Raw genomic sequence first — 6680 nt, 5'->3', positions numbered from 1 at the left:
TGCATGTTCTCACTTATGAGTTGGAACTAAACACTGAGTACACATGGACACAAAGAAGAGAACAACAGATATCTGGATCTACTTGAGGGTGGAGGGTGAGAGGAGGGAGAGGATCAAAAAAACTACTTATCAGGTACTATGCTTATCATCTTGATGATTAAATGATCCATACACCAAACCCCCGTGACGCTCAGTTTACCTGTAATAACAAACCTGCACGTGCACCTCTGAACCTAAAACAAAAGTGTTCTTTTTAAAAAGTGAATCTGGTGCTCCCCTCGGCAGCACATATACTAAAATTGGAACGTTACAAAGATTAGGATGGCCCCTGCGCAAGGATGACAGGCAAATTCGTGAAGCGTTCCATTATTTTTGACACCATCTCCAGCCTCTGTAAACTTTAAAGGGCCTGCAGAGAATGCCATGCTTCAGGATGATGATTGGTGGTCTTGTCTTCGGATGAAAAGTATTTGTGTTATGATAAGGGTGTTGGGGTAAGGGACTCCGTGTGCTGTGCCTGCTTTCTCTAGCCAAGTGGTACATAATGAGTCTAGGAGGACAAACATCAGCATCAACAGGAGACTTGCTTTAAGAAGCTAATTCATAGACTGTTTTCAAACCTGCAAAATTTGATTACAGTGAGGCCTAGAATATCAGATAATTTGCACGCACACTGAAGCTTGAGAGGCAGTGCTTAGCTAAGTGACTCTCAGCCCAGTCTTCCAATAGGATCACATGGACAATTTGAAGATAAATCATCATCTGTGCCTTACCCACAGCTCCTGTCTATTGTTCTGGGTGGAAACATTTCTGTTTTTTAAATTAAGTTCCTCACATATTACTGTGAGGCCAAGGTCAAGCATGAGGACTTCCAGATGCTTTAATGAGAGGAACTCCTAACATTCAAGGATGTGGCCATAGAATTCTCTGCAGAAGAGTGGAAATGCTGGGACCTGCCCAGCAGAATTTATATAGAGATGTGATGTTGGAGAACTACAGAAACCTGGGTGTTGCTATCTGTAACCCAGACGTGGTCACCAGTCTGGAGCAAAGAAAAGAGACCTACAATGTGAAGATATATGAGACAGAGCCAAACCCCCAGGTAGGTGACAGGGAATGAAGTAGAGGACACATGCAAGGGGACCATGGTCAAGAAGGAAGTCAGGCCGTAAAATGTAGTTTGGGAAGCTCTGTTGCTATGAAAATAATTTCTGAAAAGGCTGCACTTTTTTCTCATATTCACCAATGGGGCATCTTCTGTCTCATCCTGTTAAATCTTGTAAGAATTCTCTGTTTTCTTTAGTGATCTCCCTTCAAGTTCACAGGGAAAACCAATGTCCACTTTAACATTTGTAAGGGGCTGCATGATCTGGCTGCGGTTCCATTGCTTTTAGAGACAGAGGAATATGTGTATATTGAGGAGCTCTATGTCAAAGTATTTTTTTCAAATATTCGTTTTCGATGATGTCTAAAATGTGTAAGGTGAGTAGTGGACACATTGAAATTTGGTTCAGAAATCCCAGGAACACTAGGGACAGATGTTGCCTCTCTTCTGCTTAGTGATTTTTAATCTTATAGAGGTTGCAAATATAGTTCTACAAAAATTCTCACTCAGCAGTTTTATCAGAACAATAAACGTTTTTCTAAATACTAAAAAATGTAATGTTATTTCAAAATGTTATTGCTTTAGTATAAACTAAGATTTGTGATTTAAACTCTATATGTGCAAATTCTCAAATTAAATATAGTTTAAAGCACAGGTTTCCAACCTTTTGGCTTCCCCGGGCCACATTGGAAGAATTGTCTTGAGCCACACATAAAATACACCAACATTAATGATAGTTGATAAACTTAAAACAAAGGTTCGTGAATAATTTTTGTGATATTCACCACCATAGATAAGCAAAAAAGTCCTCGCATTCAAAGGGCTGGTCACTGGATTAAAGTATCTACTCATCTTCTAGATTTCTTAAGTGCACTATGTCATTAACTAGCTTAGAATATTGCCAATATATTATGCTTTCAATCGTGATAACTATTATCTTATAATTCTGTCTTATTTAGTAGGAAGCCTGAGATTCTGTCATTGAGACCTATCTATCTATATAAAAATGTGTGTCTCACACACACACACACACACCTATATAAGTTATATATGTGTATAGTAAATTACTTTAACATTGTTGATAGCTTCTTGGAAACTATAAGTGAAGCAATATATAATTTAAGAAAACTAATTTTAGGGCTGGACACAGTGGCTCACGCCTGTAATCCTAGCACTTTGGGAGCCTGAGGTGGGCAGATCAGGAGGTCAGGAGTTCGAGACTAGCCTGGCCAACATGGCAAAACCCTGTCTCTACTAAAAATACAAAAGAATTAACTGGGCATGGTGGTGGGGACCTGTAATCCAGCTACTCGGGAGGCTGATGCAGGAGAATCACTTGAACCCCACTACTGACATAGTAGTTAAAGTGTGTGTGGGAAAGAATGCAGGGACGAGTTTAATTAGAACTTCAGCAGGGGGGTGGAGGTTGCAGTGAGCCGAGATCGCACCATTGCACTCCAGTCTGGGCAATGAGCGAAACTCTGCCTCGAAAAAAAAATAAAAGAAAGGAAAAAGAAAACTAACTTTACCAGAGTTTAATTGATATAAACAAGAGTTTTGTTTGGTGTAGAGCAATATTGCTTCACTTAAAGTTGCAGTTTTCAAGAACCTGTTTAGAACATTAGGTGAGGACTTACTGTACATCTGTTTGTGTGATATAGATTTTTCTGATAAACAAAAATTGTATAACTATACAAAATAAAAAAGGAAACCTGGTTCTTGTATCCATTGAGTCTCCTGGCTCCAGGTCAGATGTGAAGGACAATGTGGGAACTGTAGCCATGGAACCCCACAACAGAAGCCCCACACTACACCTTAACACCCCATCCTCCTGCCTGTCTTCCACATGAGGTTAGAGCACAACTGGGGGGCCTGTAAGTGGGGGCAACTAAAAGACACCCCACTAGAACCAGGGAATAAGATTTCCACTGAAGGGCTCAGGAGGAAGACATGTCAGGACAATGCAGGGCGCTTGTGATCGAAATGAATAAAAACCCTCATTGTTTTTGCCAAAATGGTTACGTAGATGCAAAGTTATAGTTTGGGCTGGTGACCCAGAACAAGCACAGCTGCAGGATGTCTCAGGAATCCTCTAAGCTTCCCACCACAGAAACCGTGAAATCTCTGAGGCCATCCAGGGAGTGAAAAATAAGCTGGCACATAGGGTCACGAGCACCCAACATCAAAGACAGAAATTGTGTTCAGTACAGCAGCAGACACACTGCCCCCTGCTTCCCACAGATCCAAACGCGAGAGACGAGATGTAAAGAATTTTCTCTGACATATCCCTTTCCTGTGATTATTCACAAAATTTGCCACATTTGCATGCTGTGTGCAGCTCTCTTAAAGTATTTTCATCTTTGTTATTCATGTCTTTAAACCTTTTTAAGTGCACCAACATGCATAAGCTGACTTGATGTTTGCAGGTCTTCCAGTTGTAAAAAATAAAATAAAGTCAGTGAAGTAGATGCCAGTGGCAGGCAAGAGCAGAAAGGCCAGAGAGGCCAGCTTTTCTCTCATCATATTCGTGGTAGAAGAAGTTCCTGTCAATCAATATTGTGATAGCATCAGTCTTAAGCATTGCCTCAGACACTAGAGGCTCCACACAGAGATACCCAGGTGTTGCAGGACCTGTGCAGGCTGAAAGATAAACCTTCAGAGCTCATGAGCAGAAAGTCATCTACCCTTCCAGTTATTCTAGATGGACCCCCATCTCAGGGGGAGACCCAGCAGGAGAAAGCCTTATTAAAATTAAAGTTAGCTAAGAAGGAAACAAAAGATAAACTTTTCCTCCTTCTTTCTCTTTAAAGCAGAATGAATTATCTACTGGATTCGGAATGGTACAGCTCTCAGGGAACTGCGAGACAGGAAAGTCTACCTGGGGCCGGCTGAGGGAGGAGGAAGAAAGCAATGAGAGAAGCTAGATCGAGACCACAGATGCTGCAGCTGAGGCTCATTCAGTCAAGTCTCGGACCTAGCAAGAGCAACTTCCCATTTTTCATCCCTGACAGCACTTCACATTGAGCTAGTAACTCTTCCTTTAAGAGATTATATAGGTTTTGATAAAGATGTGAGGAATGTGAGCTGCAGGGCTTTGGACATCTGGAATAAAAGCCACAGGCAAAATGGGAAACTCTACAACTTGTAATCTGAAAATACACAGTCCTAATGATGTGTTCCTACACGTACACGTGCATACATGAAGAGTACCTTTTCTCGACTCTGTGTCTTGCATAATCAAAAACTGATTGCATTGGAGAGTACTTTTCAATTACAATCCATTCCATTTAAGAATTCCTAGCTGTCGGGCCTTCTTTTTTTTTATTGGAGCAAACAGAAGTCATATCCTTTCACAGGAAGATGAAGAAAAAAATACGAAGATAACATCAAAGCATAATAAAATGTCCAAAGCACTGATATATCTACACATTCAATCTTGCAGACTTTATTAGGAAAAATGATCAAGGTAACAGAGAGACAAGAAACTTACTAAGTGTTTCCCGTACATACAGATTCCTTCTTATCTGGCTGTATTACCAGACACAATGTATTTTGCTTTTATTTACTGGTCTGTCTTCTGAGCGCCACATGTTAAAACTGCAAGACGTAAAGATGAAATAACAGGCACTGGATTTATTTTTCTGCTTAAAACAACCCCCAAAAAGTAAAATTTGTAGAACAATGATTTTCAAGATATTGGACATCAGCAATGAAGGACAGTGATCCCTGAGAGATGAGGGGAAAAAAAAGTCACCTCTACAATAAGCTTAGCTACTGCCTTGAGAGAGTTCCCATCCTTGGCACAGTAAAAAGGAACCAAGGTAGAGGCCAGCAGACTTCCTCAGTTTAAAGGAGGGAGTTGAGGGCCTGGGAAGGACAAGGCAACAGAGTTCATAGGATAGAAGAGAGAGATCTGCAGAGGGTCCCATTCAAATATTCAGCAAAGTACTGATAAGCACGTCCATGAGATTTCCTGAGACTAGGGAAAGAAGCATTCCAATAGGAGTAAAGGGAAAAGGACTCAAGGCCAGGAATAGCACCTTCCCACCAGCCGGATTTTCCAGTCTCATCATTTATAATTACCTCATAATTTATAGGAGCATTCTGTCGTGTGCTCGGGAGGATTTTGCCTTGGTCATGGAGAAAAATTAACTGTTCTTGTCTTGCCTAACGAATTTTAAAAGTAAGATCCAATAGATTGAATAGAAGTATTTCCGAGTAACTGAATTGCATCCTAGAAAAAGCAGCTCAGGAAAATTTGAAGAAATAAAAAATATCTGTCATAAAACCAGGTAATGCCCGACATCCAATCAATGATAACAAGCCATGGATAAATCCAGGAAAATACAATCTATAACAAAGAGAAAAAATCAATCAGTTGAAAGTGATGCAGACCTGACCCAATGCTAAAGTTAGCATTCAAGGACAACAAAACAATTATTATAATGGTATTTCATGTGTTCAGAAGTTAAGTAAAGACAGAAAATTTTTTTAAATTCCAGTCCAATTTTCTGGGGACAAAAACTATAATATCTGAGATAAAAAAATACACTGGGTGGGATTAATGGCATATTAGACCTTACAGAAGAAAAGACTGATAAACTTGAAAGCATAGCCATAGAAGCTATCCAAAATAAAACAAATAAAAAAATCAACTTTGTCATATTCTGTTGGGTAGAAGGAAGTCACAAGTTTCACCTGCACTCATGGGATGGCATCATACAAGGGCATGACAATGGGGATCTCCTTGGGTGGGTCAATCACACTATTTCAAAAAATAGATGTGGGCCGGGCGTGGTGGCTCATGCCTGTAATCCCAGCAGCACTTTGGGAGGCAGAGGTGGGTGAATCACGAGGTCAGGAGATCGAGGCCATCCTGGCTGACATGGTGAAACCCGTCCTACTAAAAATACAAAAAATTAGTCGGGCCTGGTGGCGGGCAGCTGTAGTCTCAGCTACTCAAGAGGCTGAGGCCAGAGAATGGGGTGAACCCGGGAGGCGGAGCTTGCAGTGAGCCGAGATCGCACCACTGCGCTCCAGCCTGGCAACAGAGCGAGACTCTGTCTCAAAACAACAACAACAACAACAACAACAACAACAAAAACAGATGTGGCCTGATTAATACAAGACAAAGTAGATCTCAAAGCCAAGAATATTAACAGAGATAAAAATGGTCAGTTCATAATGTCAAGCAGATCAATTCGTCAAAGAGATATAACAACCCTATACACTTGTGCACTTAGTAAGAAAGCTTCAAAATGCATGGAGCAAAAACTGATAGAACTGCAAAAAGAAACAGGCAAATCTACAATTACAGAGATTTCAATACTTCTTTCTTAATACTTGATAGGAAAAACAAACAAAATACTAAGTCACGCGAAGTATCTTCTCTGTCCAAAGAAATAAATTAGAAATCAATAAGAGAAAGATATTGAGAAAAATACTTCAATACTTGAAATCTAAACAATAAAGAAAAGTGATGAAACCAAAAGTTGGTTCATTAATAAGATCAATAAAGTTGATTAACATCAGAAATGAGTGAACTGGCATCATACGGTGATGAGAGAAGCTAGAC

The 6680-nt window shown here is 40.3% G+C and overlaps 1 non-coding gene across 1 annotated transcript; it reads left to right on the top strand.

Moving 5' to 3' along the window:
* Positions 1-269: 269 nt before the first annotated feature.
* On the top strand, positions 270-373 carry LOC117069192. The gene has a single exon (XR_004431437.1). It is a non-coding gene; the product is annotated as a U6 spliceosomal RNA (small nuclear RNA).
* The last annotated feature ends 6307 nt before the right edge of the window (positions 374-6680 follow it).

This window comes from Trachypithecus francoisi, unplaced genomic scaffold, assembly GCF_009764315.1.
Source record: "Trachypithecus francoisi isolate TF-2019V2 unplaced genomic scaffold, Tfra_2.0 Lachesis_group21, whole genome shotgun sequence".
Taxonomy (NCBI): Eukaryota; Metazoa; Chordata; class Mammalia; order Primates; family Cercopithecidae; genus Trachypithecus; species Trachypithecus francoisi.
Note: the sequence above shows the minus strand (reverse complement) of the source record. Positions and strands in the feature narration are given on the sequence as shown.